At 33.1% G+C, this 19,910-nt stretch overlaps 1 long non-coding RNA gene across 1 annotated transcript in view; it reads left to right on the forward strand.

Moving 5' to 3' along the window:
- LOC136807789 (uncharacterized) overlaps window positions 1-10,965 on the forward strand; it is a 53,149-nt gene extending 42,184 nt beyond the window's left edge. The window contains exon 4 of the long non-coding RNA XR_010846719.1: window positions 10,904-10,965. This is a non-coding gene — a long non-coding RNA (uncharacterized lncRNA). The remainder of the gene's footprint in view (window positions 1-10,903) is intronic.
- The last annotated feature ends 8,945 nt before the right edge of the window (window positions 10,966-19,910 follow it).

Below are 19,910 nucleotides of genomic sequence, written 5' to 3' on the forward strand. Positions count from 1 at the left end.
CCCCCCCTTGGCCGCCGCCCACCACGCCCTTCCTAAATCGGGCGGCGCCGAAGGCGCCCAAAAGAAAGAAGAGACTCTAAGCTATCCAACGAGCTATATACGAGCTTCTAATTCCTTCTAGATCAGGAGATATAAGCCCTTAAAGTTTGAACTAGCGATTTTTTAAAAAAAACTTAGAAAAAAGGACCCTGGCACTCAAAGGGTTAAAGCATTGTCTTTAGCCTGTAAAAACGTATAAAGGCTGCTTGTAGATGTCTTTGGGCAAAACATAAGGAAAGAATGGTACATAGCTCTTCTTTCAAATTTTAACACCAAATACTTAGATTATTACCCAAAAAATGTGTTCTTATAAAAGATTAAAAATAGATTGCTTATCATGAAAACTATAATTAGTCTAAGAAAGAGAATATCCCTTGATTTAAAAAAACCAAGCAATCATGTATCTACAAATAAAGAAAGGTTCATATGATATTGGCCTTGAATGTAACAAAAAATCGAGATTACATTTAATACTTGTAACATAACAATAAGCAGGAAGGTGGATGGTAATATCCTTGTTTCCTTTCCTAACTATTGTGTAATTGACAATCTAAAAAGTAAACAACTACAAACAATAGTGAGACTGTTATATGTAGTATAATGCTTTTTATAAGAACAAAATAAATGATCTTAACCTAGAATACACGTGTTTTTTTATAAGAACATCCAAAACTTTTGAAGCTTCGCTCTTAATTTTCTAAGTTTTGAAGTCTTAAATGTTCTTAACTTGTTCTTAATATTTTGCCCTTTAAAGCCTTGTGTTCTTATATAGTTTATTTTTTGTACGAAAAAAACGTGTATCAGAAACTGAGAGGCTTATGTAATGAGAACAAAATAAAGAGAACATCCACCCGGCAAAGTTCCGGTTGTTTTGTGCTCTTTTGTACACCCCTGTCTCGCAGCCCCGGTGGAACTTTTTCCCACATCGGTGATTAAAATTTATGTTGAAATCCCAATAGAGATATTCCATTGTTCTCGTCTAAAGGTCCTGTTGTGATGGCTCTGGAGTAGTGCAATTTTTGCTTTGAATTTTAAATGGGAATGATAGGTAAATTAATTCCCCAGTGGGGCCGCTAAAATTTTAGGATATTTTGTTCAAATTTGCCAATGGGGGCAACGCAAGTGTGTTGTCTATCCCCATTGCTTTTATCTCATGTTGGGGGTCGCTGCTACAGTTGGAGGGTATCATTAGATTATATTGTGTATCGATGTTAATGTGCGTTAGTTTCAACAAGAAAAGTCGATTTTTTTATAAATCCTCCAGTTAGTCTTGAGAGCATCTGCAGGTCAAACGTTTTGCTCTACTGAAAACATTTTGATATCATTTTAAAATGATCCATTATAAGGTACTAACTTCCTTCTCTTAGTAGGAGGTCAGTGAATATTAAATACTCAGTCAGTTCTGCTGAAACTCCTTTGTGCTCTCTAGGTGGTCTAAACCCACTTCAACTATTAATCTTTTTTACCAAAGTAGATATTTACACCACAAAATGATTTTAATATACAGTATTGGTAACACGCACAGTAGTGGTGGGATAGTCACATAATAATATCGTAATATTCCAGTTTAGACTTTGATCTGTATAGCTTTTTGGTAAATTGTGAGTGAATCTCTTTAATCCGGACATAATACCTTTTTACTGTATCACAAATGATGTTTTGAGAAATGCGTATATGACTGGCAATAATTAAAATATTGATAATCCATAAACAAAGTAAGAGGGGTATTACTAGTCTAGAAAGCTAGAGGACAATTCGGACATTGTAGAATTAAAGCAAAAAGTAATGGAAGGACAAATTTTATACAAACTAAATCCCGTAACAATAATCGTATTATCATATAATGTCTATACTACTGTATAACACACATTATAAACGACTCCAGTCCAGGGTTTCGCCCAAGTTTCCCTTTCTTTGAAGTTATACGGCAGGTGGCTAGTTTTGTCAACGTTAGTGTTGTTATTGACCTGTGTAGTATCTTGCAAACATACGATGTAACACGAGATATTCAAATATGAGATCAAAAAAATGACACTATAATTCATTTTGATCAGTTTTTATGGGAACACTACACGTTTTTTTTATATGAACATGTAAAATCTTGAAGCCTTCAGGTGTTCTTAACTTTTTGGGTTTTAAGCCTAAAAAATGTTCTTAAAATGTTCTTAAATTCACCATTTGGTGACCATTTTTACCTTTTTACTAAGAAATTGGCTGTTTTAGAGTCCGCGAAGCCTTAAAATGTTCTTAACTTGTTCTTAACATTTTGGCCATCGAAGCCTCATGTTCTTATATAGTTTGTTCTTATAAAAAACGTGTAGGCCAAAAGATGACATGTTTTAACATAACAATGTATGAATTACACATCATCGTCTCATATTCTAGTGCGTTATTCTATCCTTCTTTCTAAAGTTACTTAATGCAATTTAAAGGTTGCAGAAAAGGGATTACGTTAAAAGCTCTTTATATGCTGTGCATACGCTTTTTCCAGGCGTTGCACGTTTTTTTAATTAGAACATCCACATTTTTGAAGCCTTCGTACGTTATTCTTAACTTTTTGAGTTTTAAGCCTAAAAATGTTGTTAGCGTGTTCTTATTTTCACCAGGGTTTTTTAGGGTCCGCAAAGCTTTAAAATATTCTTAACTTTTTTTGGCCAAAAGTAGGGTCGATTTTCGATCGCCATCACCGCATACCTAGTACCCCTTCCCCCAATTTATGTTGTATGAATTTGAGGATTCTAGGCGGCTATTCAATTTAATGGGAAATGGAACTAATCTCTAACTTATCCTAATTGTATCTTTAGACTAAAAAAAAACCGAAATAGTGGAAGTGTATTTTCACGCAATCACTCAAATTTGTTCCCAAATTTAAGCATTCACGCAATTTTTATCGTAATTCACGCAGCTTTCCGATTCACGCATTTGCGGATGTGAAAAAGCCTATTCACGCATTCACACAAACCACTGGGGGGCGTAAAGCCTTGTAATGGATCCGACGATAGTCTGTTGATGAACAGAAGAAGCTTACATCTTTTCGAATTGAGTGGTTTATACTGCACTATGAATTTCATTAATCTTGAAATGTTAATCTACCATTCATAATTGATCCAAAATTCTATATTAATAACACCCCCAGGTATGTTTACCAATGATCAACACATAATGTGTTTCATTCATTAATGAAAATTAAGAATATTTTTGTAAAAGTCATAGTTTCTTCATCAGTGCGTGGTTTTTAGTCTCATAATATTGACTCAACCGTTTATATTTGTACTCGATAGGCAAATATTTTGATCAAGATTTTTTAAACTCAGATTTTCTTTCGATTTTTCAAGTAATGTGGTATTTTCCTACATATTTTCAACCTATTAAAAGGTACTACTATCATCAGACTAGAAATACACTCTTTTATTCATTAGAACAATTTTATAAGAAGAACGAGGCTCAAAATCGCCAAAAAATAAGAACAATTAAATAACAATAGTGAGCCTGGAATTACTCAATTTCAGTCAATTTTAGGGATCAGAGTACGCTTTTTTTTATAAGAATACACTTTATAAGAATGTCCATTATGAAAATGGCCAAAAAACTAAGAATATATGCTAAGAATATCACCATCATGGAATTTTGCTACTAAAGCTAAGAATGCCATTTTAAGAGTATTTTCAATTATAAATTATCAATTATCCCCAAGTTAGGCTCACTCCTTTTACAAAAGTGCCATTCTATGCTTGATATGTACTAAATGTTAAATCTAGTATGAATTAGGATCCCAACCTAAGGATGTGCTGTAAGAATATTTTAGGATGATTTTCCCAAAAAAGTTAAGAATATTCATGATGAAATGGATTTACACCATTCTTATAAAAAAAAGCGTGTAGTAAAAGTTGGGTGTAAAGCCTGAAATACCTCAATTTCAACCTATAAACAAGACGACTGAGAGTCGAAAATTTCGCAAAGTATTTGATTATTCATAGATGAAATAATCATATTAAAAACGACCGGGGAGTACTAGAGTTGGAGAATGTCAATCGGACCTGAGAAAAACTGGCTCTAACAGAGAATAAAGTTACCCTTACAGAGACAAGGCGAAAATGTGACTCTTAGAGCACATTTTCAAAAAAATTTCTAACCTTCTAGAGATTTTTATGACTTTTTTCGTACCTTAAATAATTCAGAGACTTGGGAAGGACACATACCTGGCACCTATTAATGCCTAAGTACCCCCCCCCGTCACCATTAATAGAATGCAATAAATAGAACGGGGCTAGAGCTTTATTGTCACCCAAATGTGAACTGTCCCAGTGTGGCCAAGTTAGATATCAATATCATACGAATATCTTTGACTATTTACAAAAATATTAGGTAAACTAAAAACATAGTTTCTCAATATTTCAACATTTTAGTCATATAGATTGTTCACCTCTAATATATCATTCCAATTCTAACGGTACACAACTTTCTACTTTAACATAACTTGGTGCTGAGAATTAGTTTGAAAGGTAATTAAAGTATCTAAATCTACATACTTTTGAGACGACAGACTTCTCTTTAATGACAGATACATAATATATACTATCTCAATAAAACAAAATCAAACACAATCAAATTTGACGGGCATTTATTTTGCTGATGCCTTGAAAAATCAATATAAAAATAATTTAATTTTGCCATTAAGGGCTATTTTTGGCAAGATATTGCTATTAGATAAAAAAAACTGTCTCGAAAAGCACAAATTTGGAAAATGACATAAATATTATAAATTTGATGGAAATTAATTTAAATTTTTAAGGCCAATTCTTTTTCTGCAAATATTTTTTACCTTAAAGCTAAAACTTTGTTACTGCTGTGTTATACTTGCCTTGCATCCATATTATTGAGACGTGGAGTTACATATTTTTTGAGAATTTGTTGATTGACTACCCGGGGGGGGGCACTCAATTTTGAAAACGACCGTACGTTCGGCCAAAAATCAGGTCTCTAAAATTGGACCCTTACAGTGCAGGAAAAGTTTGGCTGAAAATTGACTCTTTATAGTGCAATTTTTCGAAATTTTTTGCCCTTTTCAGGGCAAAATTTTTTGAAATTTCTCAAATTTTACCTCAAAATTTGGTCTTTTCTCAAATTTTACCTCAAAATTTGGTATTTTCTCAAATTTTACACCCTTACAGTGCATTTTTTCCCACTTGCTCACAAATCAACCCTTACAGTGCACTTTCTAAAGTCCATAAAACCTACCCTTAAGGGCCGCACGTCCGGTAGGTCACTTACCTGGAATGCCCCCCCCCCGGATTGACTAGTAGGAAATCGATTTCAGAGCAGGTCGATCAAATTTGATTGACTTCTATTTCTTTTTTTTTATCAATAACCAATCAATTTGTTCCAATATTCGATAGGTAATGAAGGCTATTAGAAAATTTTGAGTATTGATCATTGATTGGATGATTGATTAAACTTGCAACCGTTAAATAATCAATCTGGATTGATCATCTTAGAGCCAATCATTGAATACTCAATCAACTAATGTAATCGAGCCTTCCTTGATGTCATAATTAGCATAACATTATCAAATACCTATCAATTACTGTACGTTGGTCTAATGTCAACATCCCCCTTCTAATTTCGACAACCTTCTTTAAAGATAGGGATAATTGCAAGGTCAGAATCGCTGATGGAAACCGTTTTTCTTTGCTTAGCGATCAGAGAGGAAAATACCTTTTGTCTATAAGTGATCCCAACCTTCCTATTATTCCTATCTCTAAGGAAGGGTGTCGGAATTAGAAGAGGGATATTGACATTAGACCAACTTACGGTACCAGAACCAATCGATACCCAGTCAATTAATTTGTTATCGATGTGTCATCGATTGAAAATGAATCAATTGTTTTGAGTGGGAGTCTGACACACTGTATAAAAAAGCTTGTCTTTTGTGTTATATATCTGATCAATCAAAACTCAAATCCATTGTAGAGTCACTATTCAATCAAACTTGACTGCTTGATACAAATTTTCCAGTAAGATTTTGATATAGACTTCTGCCGTTTAGGCTCAATCTCTTTCGAAGTGAACCGCTGTGAGTGGGAATCCCAAACTTTGATTTGACGCCTGCGTAGCAACCAAGGTCCAATGACCACTATCCCACGAAGCGCCAATCCAACATGCCAGACTCTCAATAAATAAAATCGATAATTTTTTCCAATCGTTGACTAATCAATAAATAATCAATGGATTGGATATCGTTTGATTTGATAATTGATAGACAATCGATAATCAAGATTTTACGGGAAGCTCGACTGGCTATCAATTGTAATTGTGATCGATTTTCCATCAATTTATTATAAAGATGTTCGATTGATCACAATTGACAGCCTATCGAGTCCAATCGATTAAAAAAAATCTATTATCAGTTAGAATAGTCTCGATTATCGAAATCGATTGACATCCAATCAATCAGTTGGTTAAAATGAGTCTGGAAAATCGCACCTACCTAGTTAAGAAAAGTTAACTTCTATCACTTATAGATTGACACCCCCTGCTATGAATTCTTCTGTGAAATACTAAGTAAACGATAATCTTTCTTACAACACAACCTAATCAAATATCAACAAATAATTCTACCTGTAAAATTGAAGATCATACCTGTCAGGTCTTGTCTGTATTTGTTGTTGTGTGTAGTGATGTTCAAGAGCAACTCTTTAATTGTAAGATTCCTATCACTTTATTGGTGCATGTTTACTAACTACACAAACATAAAATACTATGCTAAAAGAAATATAAGCCTCTTTAAGTACTCCAAAAACACCAAAAACATGATAAAAATACAAATATCCAGAGCAAGTCTGACAGCATGATCAAATCCACCATTTAAAAAAAAACGAGAATGTTTACGAACGCTTGGTTCCACCTACCTAGCACTTGCGGACTGGAATCATTAAATTTTATCTCAGCGAGTGAGTCCATATTTTAGAATCTTCGAGAATGTTCTAGAAGTTTCAACTACTTTCGTTTTCTAAATTTTTCATTACACCGCCGCCGCGAAAGACGATCGTAATACTTTCGCTATGCGAAATTAATAAGAACAGGATAAGAATAATTTGTAGCTTAAAGTGCCAAACAAAATTAGGCCGAGCATTATCAAAAATCTACTGGTACTTATAAAAAACAAAGAGTGTACATGTATCATTCTTCTTATAATTAGTTCCTTTTCAACACATAGCCTGCTGGATCTCCAGCTGTTACTAGCTCAAAAGCAAGCGTTGATGTTGACCAAATACATTAAATCACAATTCTTTTTTTTGCAAACAAGGGATATCTTGATGTCTACTAGTATCTCGAAAACACTCGTTTTATTTTCCAAATGTCATGAGTAATTGTGCAATTCAAATTTCTCAATGCTGAAAAAAATAGAAATCACACACGGAAGAGAAATTTTATTTATATGTTCATTTTGGAGGGAAGAAACCTTTAGATTGAAATATCAATTTCACATATATTATCGCGTCTTTTTTGAAACCCTCCAACTCATGTGTAGGGGTAAAAAAGGGAAATCTTTCGCAATTCAAAATATTATCTATGTCTCTACGTACTACTGTCCCTTGATTTTGTTTTTTCTGAATTTTCTATGTCACGAAGCTTTACTCCAGAGAAAACTTGACACTGTGACGACAAATCCATATTCTATTCAGTGCGTATTTAGCGAGAATAAATGAAACCATGAGACCGAACCGATGAAATCGAGACTAAAAAATGTAGAAATAATTCCAATGAAAGAGGGTCCTCATACCATAGCATAGAAGTCTTTCCATGATTAGGAGTCCACTAAAGACGCGTTAGAGGATTATGTTTTAATTTCTATAGTAAATAGTTGGTGGATTTTTTTTGTTGGTTGGCTTGGCTGTTCTTATTAAAAGTTAGCAAAATTTTAGGGCATATTTATTACCGGGTATGCTTTGTTTTTAATGATTCTTTCATTGGGTAGTTGGTCCCATTGGAAGTATGACACGTTGTGTTTTTGGTGACTCTGAGCTGTTGCTTACGTCTTTTTCATGGTTTCAATGTATAGAAATTCTTGAGTATACAGACTGTGTGACATATAAATCATCATTTGCAACAGCCATAACTCTTTTTAAAAAAAACCCACTATCTTTAACGTAGTTGATAAAATTAATATTCCGGACTTTAATGATGATTATTTCCTGTTTTTCTCTTGTAACTTCCACAAGAAAATGAAAGAGAGGGAATTATCGCAATTTAGAAAATTACTTCGTTGATTTTACTATTTATAAGGTTCCCTAGATTGAATTACAGGTTCTTGTTGGTGGCAAAGTATCGCAAACACCAGAATACATCTGATTAACGCCTATTAATGCCTTTCGGGCATTCAAGAAGGACCTGCAAAACGCCCTTACTCACAACCACACTGACCCTAATGTTAATCAGATTAATCAGTGTCACAATTTAAGTAGGGCAAATTTGCTAGATTTCTGATCTCAAAGAGTACAGTTGATGTCGTGAACAAAGATTGCGAAGATAACTGAATCAAAGTCTGAAGATTTTTTCAACAGGATTTTATATGACGAGCACAGACATACAAATTCAACATCATCTTAGACCTTCTCGCAATAATACGCAGTGCCGTAGGAAGCATTTCCATATTGGGGGGGGCTGAAGTTTAGTGAAAATTTGAGCGCTAGATAGCTTGAAAATGCACGCAATTATGACAATTATGACAAATTAAAAAAGAAAAACTTTGCATTTTGCAAATAACCATCTTTGAAAAAATTATTGGGGGGCATAGCCCCCCCCCCCCTTGCCCCCCAGTTGCTAGGGCACTGCGTAATACGTATAAACTTTGTACCAGTTCAGACTTTCTTTAATATAAACGATTCAGAATGAATTATTACTTTTGTAACGGAAGTAACGTCCAATGCGAAACCACGCTCTAAATGTTCGGAAGTTTTGATCATTATCATTTCAACATGATGCAAAATTTTTTGCTCAAGTTCGAAACATAAAAGGAAAAAAATTGATGTCCTAAGAAACTTGAGTTATTTGATGCCCGGATAGAGAGCAACGGTAGAGCATGTTTTTTTATAAAAAAAAACTATATAAGAACATAAGGCTTAGAAAGGGAAAATGTTAAAAACAAGTTAAGAACATTTTAAGGCTTTGTGGACTCAAAAACACCATATTTCTTAGGAAAATTGTCAAAAATTACAATATGGTAAGAATATCACCATCATGGAATTTAGCAACTTAACCTAAGAATGCCATTTTTAATGCATTTTAACCTGTAGATTGCCAATTTCGATCTTAACCTAAGAATGTTGTAAGAATATCTTTGGATGATTTTCGCTAAAAAGTTAAGAATATCCATGATGAAATGAAAAAACACCATTCTTATAAAAAAAAAGCGTGTAGTCATTTGACCTTGTGACTGTTCCTGGATTATCTTAGAGTCGAAGCGGAAATTTACACGGATTGATAAACTGTTTGAAATTTGAGTTCAGGAGTAGCATTTTTTTATATTATACACATTTTTATAAGAACAAACTATATAAGAACATAAGGATTCGATGACTTGTAAATGGTAAGAGTAATTTAAGAACATTTTAAGGCTTTGCGGACTCTAAAACACTGAGTTTCTTAGGGAATGGACCAAAATACTAAAAAAAAATAGCGAAAACAAGAGCATGTTAGGAAAATTTTTAGGTTTAAAACTCAAAAGTTAAGAGGCTTCAAAAGTTTTGGATGTTCTTATTGAAAAAAATGTGTATGATATGAATCAAAACCTGGCTCTGCAACCTAGCTCTGCAACCTAGCTCTGCAACCTAGCTCTGCAACCTAGCTCGATGAAAACAAATTGAATTGACATATGATCGAGAGTGTCATTCTGACTGAACTTTTTATTTTATTTTTAAGGACAAGTCAAGTGAAGTAAAGTAGTAGAGGATAATACTGCGATCTTGAAAATGTCACTTTTGTTTTCGAAAATTCTATCGAAAAAATCATGAATGGCTTGACATTGAATCGCCTTTTTTCATTATTGTTTCTAATCATTAGAGAAAGAAATATTATCACACAACAATATCCTAGCTTGTTGATTTTCGATTGAGATGGTTACTGTTATGACAGCTGAATGGGCGAGTTGTCAGCAAACAAAACCTCTGTATTATTTATACTAATGCCTGAAAACAGTACTTTTTAATTAACGGCGAAAAACCCTCGAAATAATGATACAATTGTTTGTAACTCAATTGTCAAATTAGTCGCTTTACCTTTTGTGACGCGATTTTCTATTTTGGTCCTATTTTGGTTCCTTACTATTGGGGACAAGCTGGAGTTTTTAAAGCTCTCGTTTGATTTGGTTGGTCGTTAACCTGTAATAAAACAATTTTGTTACTTTTTCTAAAGTACGCGTCATCTCTATTACTTCAAATAACCAATTAGTGAAGTCTCTTGTAAAAACTCCAGCCCATCCCGACTATTGAAAGATTATGATAATGATGTTTCTGTTGTTCCATTCAAAAACAATACAGATTTTTTATAAAGAAAAGACTATATTAGAACATAAGGTCTCCATGGCCAAAATATCCAGAATAATTAAAGAACATTTTAAGGCCTATTTGTGGACCACAAAACACCCGAGTTCTTAGGAAAATATGCAAAAACACTCACAAAGTTCTGAAAATAAGAACATGTTGAGAACATTTGTAGACTTGAAACTTTTAAAGCTAAGAACATCCGTAGGCTTCAAAAATTTTGGATGTTCTTATAAAATAACGTGTAGAAGATAACAACTAGTTGGTCCAAACAAGAGTGACCAAACAATAGTTTATTAATCTTTCTAATTTCTATTTTCCAGGAAACTTCAAGCTTTTACAAGACAGCAAGAATAGATAGAGATCAAGATCGTCAAAATACTAAAAGGTTAGCTAAAATCATTTCCACTCTTAAGTTTTTGTTAGTTAATGTATAACCCATCAGTCGGAACCACTACATAGAAATGGCAACTATTGCTTTAACGGGAAATATATCCCGAACGGGAAGGTGAAAAACTTCCCGAAATGGATAGAGTTTCCGAATCAGGAAGTTGACCAGTATCCCGATCGGGAATGTGACCTCTGCGCACTCCGGAAATGGTCGTGGAAGGTAAATAACTGATGCCTATTGTAAAAGAGGGTAAATAAATACCTTTCATCGGGTAGTTAAGAAATCCACCGGGTAATCACTTCTTAATTCTATTTTCCCCATTCCCAATTAGAAATTTCCCGATTTGGAAACTTTTTCTCGATTGGGAAACAAAAATCTGCTTTGTTTACAAAAATTCAACTTCCCGTTCGGGAACAATGAAAAGTTCTTGATCAAAACGGGAAACAGAAAAGTGATGAAATTTTCAATCTGGAAACAGTTTCCTTTTTGGGTTATTTTCACCTTCCCGTTCGGGATATATTTCCCGTTAAGGCAATAGTTGCCATTTCTATGTAGTGGTTCCGACTGCCCAGTTATAGTAGTAAGTCTGCGACCGCAGTCGGAGGCGACCCGAAGGCTCCTCTTTCGATAGCTATCTACCCGAAGGTAGGGGAGGGCGCCACTCTTTCTCCCTGGATTTCTCCACTTATCCTTGATCCTTCTTTAAGTTGCTGAGCATCAAGCAGAGAGGCATCAAGTACCATTTTGGGAATCTTTTGAATGACCCGGCTGGGGATTGAACCCACAACCTTGCACAACCCAGATATAACCATAAGCTGTATTTGCTGGCCCTGAATAATTAACACCAATTGACAAAACTGGGAGCCTGTTTCAAGAAAGTGGGACTTGAGTGCCGAGAAAATTTCGTTTTCTCCGACACTTATATTGTTTAGCATCAGTAGAATATTACTATATTGCATTAGTATCCACGGCGAAACCATATACGCGTTCTTACCACGCAACAATAATAAACTATTACGCAATCAATTAAACATTTTTTTGCTTTAGCTGATAAAGCGATTGATTAATATGAAAATATTTCATGGTATTACTCAATTATGTCGCTTAAGCGTCCATTAATACCCTCGCTACCGCCTCTGTGTTTTAACCTCTTGAACATTTTCTTTCCTGTTTCTGGAAAGTAACATTTCGGCACGTACTTGATTTTGAAATAGCTGATATAATGGCAGATTTGTTTATATAGTTTTTTTTGCGTAAGCATTGGAAAAAACATGTGCTAAAGTTCGTTAATGTTATGATTTAGTTTCCTTCCGATTTTGTCGCCAATCGAGATAATTCGATGCGATCGATGCCGCTTAATTTAATACCGATCTGTTATATCAAAATTAATGCTATTGTCACCATCCCATTAGTTCTTGATGTGAGTTTTATTTGATGTTTGCGTGTTTATTGCAAATTACATAATTTTAAACATCTAAAAGGGAAATGAGATGTACGTGTTATACGATAGTCGGAGACCAAGACTATACAGTATTGCTGGGGTAATGTTGCCGAACGTTTTAAACTCATAAGTCGCTTGTATTTCATAATGATTCATGTTTGCCGTCTTACTCAGATACTAAACCGAAACTAAGTTTCCGTTTTCGTTTTTGGTTTTTAGCTAATTTTTTTAACTGAAATCTCAAACAGATAAGTTCATTGGTTATATATTTTGCAAAGTTGCAGAATCCACATCTTTATGTGTAAGATTCGTGAAACCTTTTTGTAATTTCTTGCAATTTCCTCATTACTTACTGGGCATGTTTTAAAATGCAAGCAATTGCAATATTATTTTCGTTATTTTCATCACTTTTATTGATATTGGCATTGGAAGGTTCAATAATAATTTATTTATTATTTTACTGACGTCGCGTGACAATTTCTGATTTTTTGAAACAGACAAAAATACTGTAGAGGGAAATTTATCAAACAGAAGTGAACACATAGAGGAAGAAATTTCTCAACTTTTCTTTTTTTTTTCCCTTATTTTTCTCAATTGATATTATATTTCCTAAGAGCAACCTTTACTCTTTTATCAATTTTTGTGGTTTTTGATTTTTAACCATTTTCCATCTTTTGTGTATGTTCATATACAGTGCTCAGTACGTCAATTTCTCGGAAGGCGTACCTTCCAAAAAAATAAGATATCACAAAAATAATTTCTTTAAAATATCAAAACGGTGCCATCAATGTTTTAGGCATATCTTCAACCCCCCCCCCAAAAAAAAAAAATTGATATTATTTATTTATTATTAATTATTTTTGCTTCAAAATATAAAAACAATGATAGATTTCGTTTCAGTACTTTTAAATTTCACCTTGTTTTGTTTTTTTTTTAATTACTGCTCTATCCGTACGTTTGAATTTTCAAGTTATTCCCCATTAAACCTTCTTTTCGCGAGTTGTATATTTTCAAAGCAAGCAAGCTTACCCCTTCAATTGTCTGTCCCCTCTCTTCTTTTGAATAATCAGGCTTTAGGTTTTTTCTATGCCCCGTGTGAAACACAAGGCTGTCTTAAAATATTTTCAAAACAAAGAAAAGGCTTTAAACTATCTTTAGAATAGATACAAATGCCATCGTGATTTACAGAACTTTAATTTTCATTATTTATTTCCTTTTTGCAACAATGATACTTTTAATTCAGGATTTTAATAAAATGCGAACAAGAAATAAACATTTAATTTACATTGCTTTGTCTAATCACTTAAAGATAATACAAATAAAAACATTATCAAATTTAAATTTATTGTGTGTTATAAACGTTTTACAATAGAATTCCTTTACTTTTGTTGCTCTTCCACAATTGCAATTGATTAGGATATGTGAACTGACAAATTAAAAGAAAGTAACAATCGCAAGGTTTAACAATTAAAATAATTTGAATTATTCTTTCTTTATCAGTTGTTTTTCAGTATTCAATTATCACTTTATTATTGTTTGAGCTCTTATCAGTTCATAACACACTTTACCATATGGTCCTGGGTGTTTCACCCAGCAACCCGAAAGCGCGTGTCTCTTTCCAATGTAATAGTTTTAATCACATTTCGAAAATGAGGTTAATTATATTATCTTCTAACAAAGAATTGAGCACACTTATTTATTCCTATGTTCCGTTTAATTAAGTATAAACAATTTAATTACATTCCTTTATTTCATTCTTGATGCGTTTGTTGTATCTTTGTTTAAAGGTCGTCCTGTGTTCTCGCTAAGGCTGTTATGGCATCTGTATGTCTAAGGGAAATAGTGATTTCTTTACGATAATAACTATGATGTAACAAAGAAATTGTGTTGAGTCTCTCTTAGGCTGCTATATTGCACTTTTCCTTGTCACCTACCTGCAAACACGCAAATGCTTTTGAAAAAAAAATGAAAGAAAGAGTGAATTTCTGATACTGTATATGTAGGTCTTGCTTTTGTGTTTTCTATTTTAAAGCCTTTACCAAATTAGTACAGAGAAAAACAAAAAGTAAGAATTCGGGACCATTTTTCAATCTTAGAAATTGAATATGATAGGCTTTCAATACCTTACCGAATATGGTGGTTCACCTTCAGATTTGTAGACTTTGTTAAAATTTTATCTTTATCATGGGTTTCATGTAATAATAGTAACATTCATCATATGACGCAAAGAATCGAATATTTTAATCCTCATTTTGGACCAGTATTCGTGATAATCGTTGAGTTTAGCTAAAAATAAACTTGATTTTTTCCTTCTTGATTTCGTAAATGTTCTATATGTTAATGTTTATATTCAACACTTGTCAAGTCATACGTGCCAATTTCATATTCAGCAGATTCTTTAGTAAACTTTTCTATATTAGTATGTCAACGAAGGCCAAACAAAATAAAAATACAATAACAACTACAAAAAACCTGTAACAAACTAATTTTGAACTTGTTGAAATCATCAATATTTCTAAACATGTAGTCCGAGAGTAAAAAATTAAACATGAGTAGATTTTAATGTTTACAACCTTACATGTTACTAAAGAAATGCTGTCATTTCCTGGAGTCTATGTTTGTGTTCAGTGATGATCAAGATTTGTGTTCTTCTTTCTTGATTTGTTACTATAGTGGGCAATTTTTTTTTTTTAATTACAAATTTTATGTATCATTATATTATTTCAATGTTTATTTGTTACAAACAAACGTAGGAAGGTAGGTATAAGCCCACGAAAATAGAAAAATTGATAAATTATAGAACGATCTGATCGTACAAACGTAACATTTGACGTCACTCCCTGGACAATTTGACCTACCTATGTCGAGTGGGAAGAACGAGTTCGTAAATTCTCTAGCGTGCTAAAAAATTATTATTGATATATATTTTGATCTGCTAAACAAACAAAATGCTATCAAATATCACTTTTATTTTTATCAATTTTAATGATATGTATATTCATCCTTATTTTCACCTCTATTTCACAACACAAATTCAGTTGATAGTCCATATCCGCTTAGTTTTAGACCCTTTATGACGTTATTATCCCATTTTTGAAAGCAATTGTTCTATCTTTCCACCCTTCTCTTCTTAATTATTGAAATATTACGTTTATCGAACCAGTTTTTTAACTTGTTTGAGAAAAAAGGTGTACTTACGAAAAAAGCAACTATGGCTGGCCGCATGTAGCAAAATTCAATACTTTTTTATTTTTATTCAATATCCATATTTATATTCAATTTTCTATATCTATATTCAATTTTCTATATTTATATTCAATTTTCAATATTCATATTCAATTATTTCATATTTTCATTCAATAATTATTGTCAATAAAAAAATATTTGCCAATAAAAAAAATATTGCCAATAAAAAAAGATATTGCCAATAAAAAAAGATATTGCCAATAAAAAAAGTATTGCCAATAAAAAAATATTGCCAATAAAAAAAGTATTGCCAATAAAAAAAGTATTGCCAATGAAAAAAGTATTGCCAATGAAAAAAGTTTGCCAATGAATAATTGCCAAAAAAATATTACCAATAAAAAAGTATTGGCAGTAAAAAATTATTGCCAATAAATTTTCTCATTCAATAAGTTTTCAGTAAAGGTTGAATGAAGGTCTCCACAATAGATATATCACGTGATCACTTAAGGAATTCGTGATTGTTTACTTGGAACCTCAGCCATACAACAATGATTGAAAAGCACACAGCGCGCTAGATAAAGCGTAATAAAATGCGCCAAAGCGAATTTTCTACCTCATTTCATTACTCGGTCCGCATGGTTTTCACACAATCGACGGATTGAAGGTAAAATCGACTATTATTTTGAAATATGTGCTACTGGAAAAGAATGAAACCGCCAGATTCAATCCGTCGTCATTTGGTGCACACATTGAGGTTGATTTCACTACCTTATAACCCTGGGGCACTTCATCATTATGGTCCGACCTACGCCATGTGCCGCCTAGGGTAGGTTTTATGAGGTTCTAGAAGTGCATTGTAAGGGTGTACTTTTGAGGAAGTGCACTGTAAGCATGGATATATTTTTGGGCAAAAATGATAATTCAAGACTAAACCAAACTTACTAAAAATTTTCATTCTCTTCTTTTTACTTTCAAAAAGCCCATATTTGTATGATTCTCACCGTTTTTAAATATCCCAGGGTAATTCTTAAGAAAAGAGACACGGTAATATACTGCATTATAAGGGTTTGAACTCGGTAAAATAATGCACTGTTGAGTGAAAAAAAACGAAGAAACGTGAGGGCATAATTTCATGCATAATTGTAGGTGGTGGAATAAGCAGGGTGAGTACTTATGGGGAAATAGAATAAAACGGGCGAGGGTCACTTATGTGATATTGGGGGTCTTCCCAAAAAGTCCCTGCCTAGAAAAATGTCCAGGGGTACTAGGTTTGGAGAATGTCAGGTATGCGCGAATCCGGACAAGCCTGACTTCTAGAGAGATCTGGCGAAAAAGTGACCCTAAAAAATCGACCCTTAAGACCCGTATATATCTGCCTAGCCCCCCTACAACTAAGCACAAATGAGTAGACAGAAAAGATTTCTTTTGAAGGAATTACTATTTTGTTTGTGTTATTCCAAGCTATTCAGAATATTTACAACTTCTAAATATATGGCAATACCGGCGTCCCTTGACTCCCTATTAAGATCAATGTTAGATCTCACATAATGCAACAATTCATCTTGGTTTTCAATTTCTAATTCTTCCACGACGACATTATTGGTACTATTTCTACTTCTAGGGCCCTGTGGATCCTCACCATAAAATTCATCAACATGCTGGTCCGGTTCAATATCATCTTTGGATAGTGGGTTTACAAGGTCTAACATTCCTTCAAGCCATAGTTGATTGGGAGTTTATTTTTTTCGGTCGATAGTCGATGGTTATTAAACATTTCTTTGAATTCTAGTAGAGCCGAAGTTATCAAGCAAGTTTACCAACAGCCCGACAGCCAACCAGCCAACCTCCTTCAGTCCTTTTCTCAAGTTTTGCTTTGCAAGAAACTGACATGTTTATTTTTCGTGCGAAAGAATCACGAATTATATCACGTGACCGGTGTAAAAATGTTGAAATGTTGTCACGTGATTTTTTTGAAGAGACAAAATACATTCAACGTTTGCTAAAAACTTATTGAATGAGAAAAAAATTATTGGCAATATTTTTTTTATTGGCAATATCTTTTTTATTGGCAATATTTTTTTTAATATGAAATAATTGAACATGAATATAGAAAATTGAATATAAATATAGAAAATTGAATATAAATATGGATATTGAATAAAAATAAAAAAGTATTGAATTTTGCTACATGCGGCCAGCCATAAGCAACCCCTTTTCTCCCCCCTCTGATATCCAATAAATACAGCTGCTGCTTGATTTAAAGGGTATTTACTATATTTTGTTTCCATGTTGAAAAAATGTTAATTCTTTAGATTGTATATAAAGTGTGTGGGATAAAAAAAAGAAAAAAAAAAAGAAATATTTTAAGTCAAGTATGAAAAATTCTTCCTCTTTTGTTTTTGAATTTTTCTTTCAAATAATGAAAAATATATATTGAAAAAAATTTCTTATCTTTCCAATTTCTCCCCCTTTAAATAAAGTAATCTTTACTATTTTACGCATTCAAATATGTATGTGGTTTTTCAGTTAGAGTGGTTCACAATCAGTGAACAACAACAAAAAAATGGTTTCGAAATTCATAAATTGGGAAAATATTATTTCCTGGTTGACAAGGTGTGAAAAAAATATCAATAAAAAAAGAAAGTAACAATTTTTTAAGAGAATTCGTGATTGTAGAGTTTGTACGCAGGAGAGAAAAACCAGATAGAAAAACGCATGTTTATAATAGTTTAATCACCAACCGAGATTGAAGTGTGTTCAAGAAGAGATAATAAAGTAGTTCAGAAGGATAGCAAGCAGTGACTGATGGGTAGAGAAAGAGAGAGAAAAAAAATTATGATAATAACAAAAAAAGTTACATTATTCATCTTGTATCTTAGCAACGACTTAATTACACAACTTTCCATTTTTTTTCTTTTGTTTGTAACCAAACCTGATATAAATCCGGCTTGCACTGTAGTGTTTAATAACAGTCTCGGTTTGGACTTTGAGTAGGACACAGTACCCTATCGAAGTTTTTTCTTTTGTATACATTTTTTGCAGATTTTTTTATTTTTTGATGGATGACGTTGGTAGCTTGGAAACCTGAAGAGCTTTTTCCTCTTGAGGAGCTACTGTGAAAAATGGAAATTCAGTTTTAATTACTAAAAATCGCTTTCGCTTTGCTCTAGATCTAGTTAAGCCCGAAGGTTTCTGTTTTTAAACGGCTCATCCTGTATTATTCTAAAGCTTTTTTTGGTTTCGTTTGAGTCAAAGGTGACTGACAGTATTGCTGGAAATAAATAAATGGTAGCTTTGCCTACACGTTTCTTTTATAAGAACATACTAAATTTTTTAAGTTTGGGATGTTCTTAACTTTTTGAGTTTTAAGCCTAAAAATGTTCTTAACGTGTTTTTATTTTCGCGATTTTTAAGTATTTTTACCATTTTCCTATGAAATTGGATGTTTTAGAGTCTACAAAGCCTTAAAATGTTCTTAAATTACTCTTAACATTTTGGCCATCGAAGCCTTATGTTCTTATATGGTTTGTTCTTATAAAAAAACGTGTATGTCTTGCTAATGTTAGAAACTTGTTGGCACTACTTTGAATTTTATACCTACGTTTGTTGGCGGAAATGACCGCGGTCAGTATGGATTATGGAAACTGCTCTACACTGACCCACACTATTTGCATTCCTTTGATTGCAAAATTGTAAATCCGAGTGCTTTAAGGTTTTCAAGCTTTACATTACTCAACTGGTCTGCTAGTAACGGTCACTTAGGAAACATTTTCACCCTAGCAACCAGCTTTGTTTTGTCTTTTTATTTGTGCAGGTTTAAGTCGTTTGCAAAAAAATCTTTGTTGTTGCTAACTTTTTGATTTTTTGTCAAGTTATTAAGAATTTCGAAAATGTCTCTTTTGTTGTCATATAGGTCGGTTGCTTGAGTAATTGGTTGGAAAATAACTTTTTGACATCAATTTGAAAAATTGCTTTTCTTTTACAAATTGAGAAAATGCCTTTGTTATCATGTAGAGGTGTTAGCAGAGGTGTTTAGCAGAAGTCCACTTTAAAAGGCTCGAAGTATCATCTTTCTCTGTTCAGTCTTGCAAGAGGCTCAAAGGGCTATGATGGACCTGCAAATCTCGTTTATTTTAAAGTTTTTTTCATTTCAGTTGTAGTTTTCTGGACAAATGGAAGTCGACTTTTTCCGAGTTGTAATCCTGGTAGCAAAGTGGCTTTGTTGTGTTGCATTCTACATTCTTTTATGTCTTGGCTTGATCTTGATAACCCCCATCATCTTCATCATCTGCCATTCATTTATTCAATACGT

The sequence above is a fragment of the Clytia hemisphaerica genome, unplaced genomic scaffold (assembly GCF_902728285.1).
Source record: "Clytia hemisphaerica strain Z4C2 unplaced genomic scaffold, Clytia hemisphaerica genome assembly, whole genome shotgun sequence".
NCBI classification, from domain to species: domain Eukaryota; kingdom Metazoa; phylum Cnidaria; class Hydrozoa; order Leptothecata; family Clytiidae; genus Clytia; species Clytia hemisphaerica.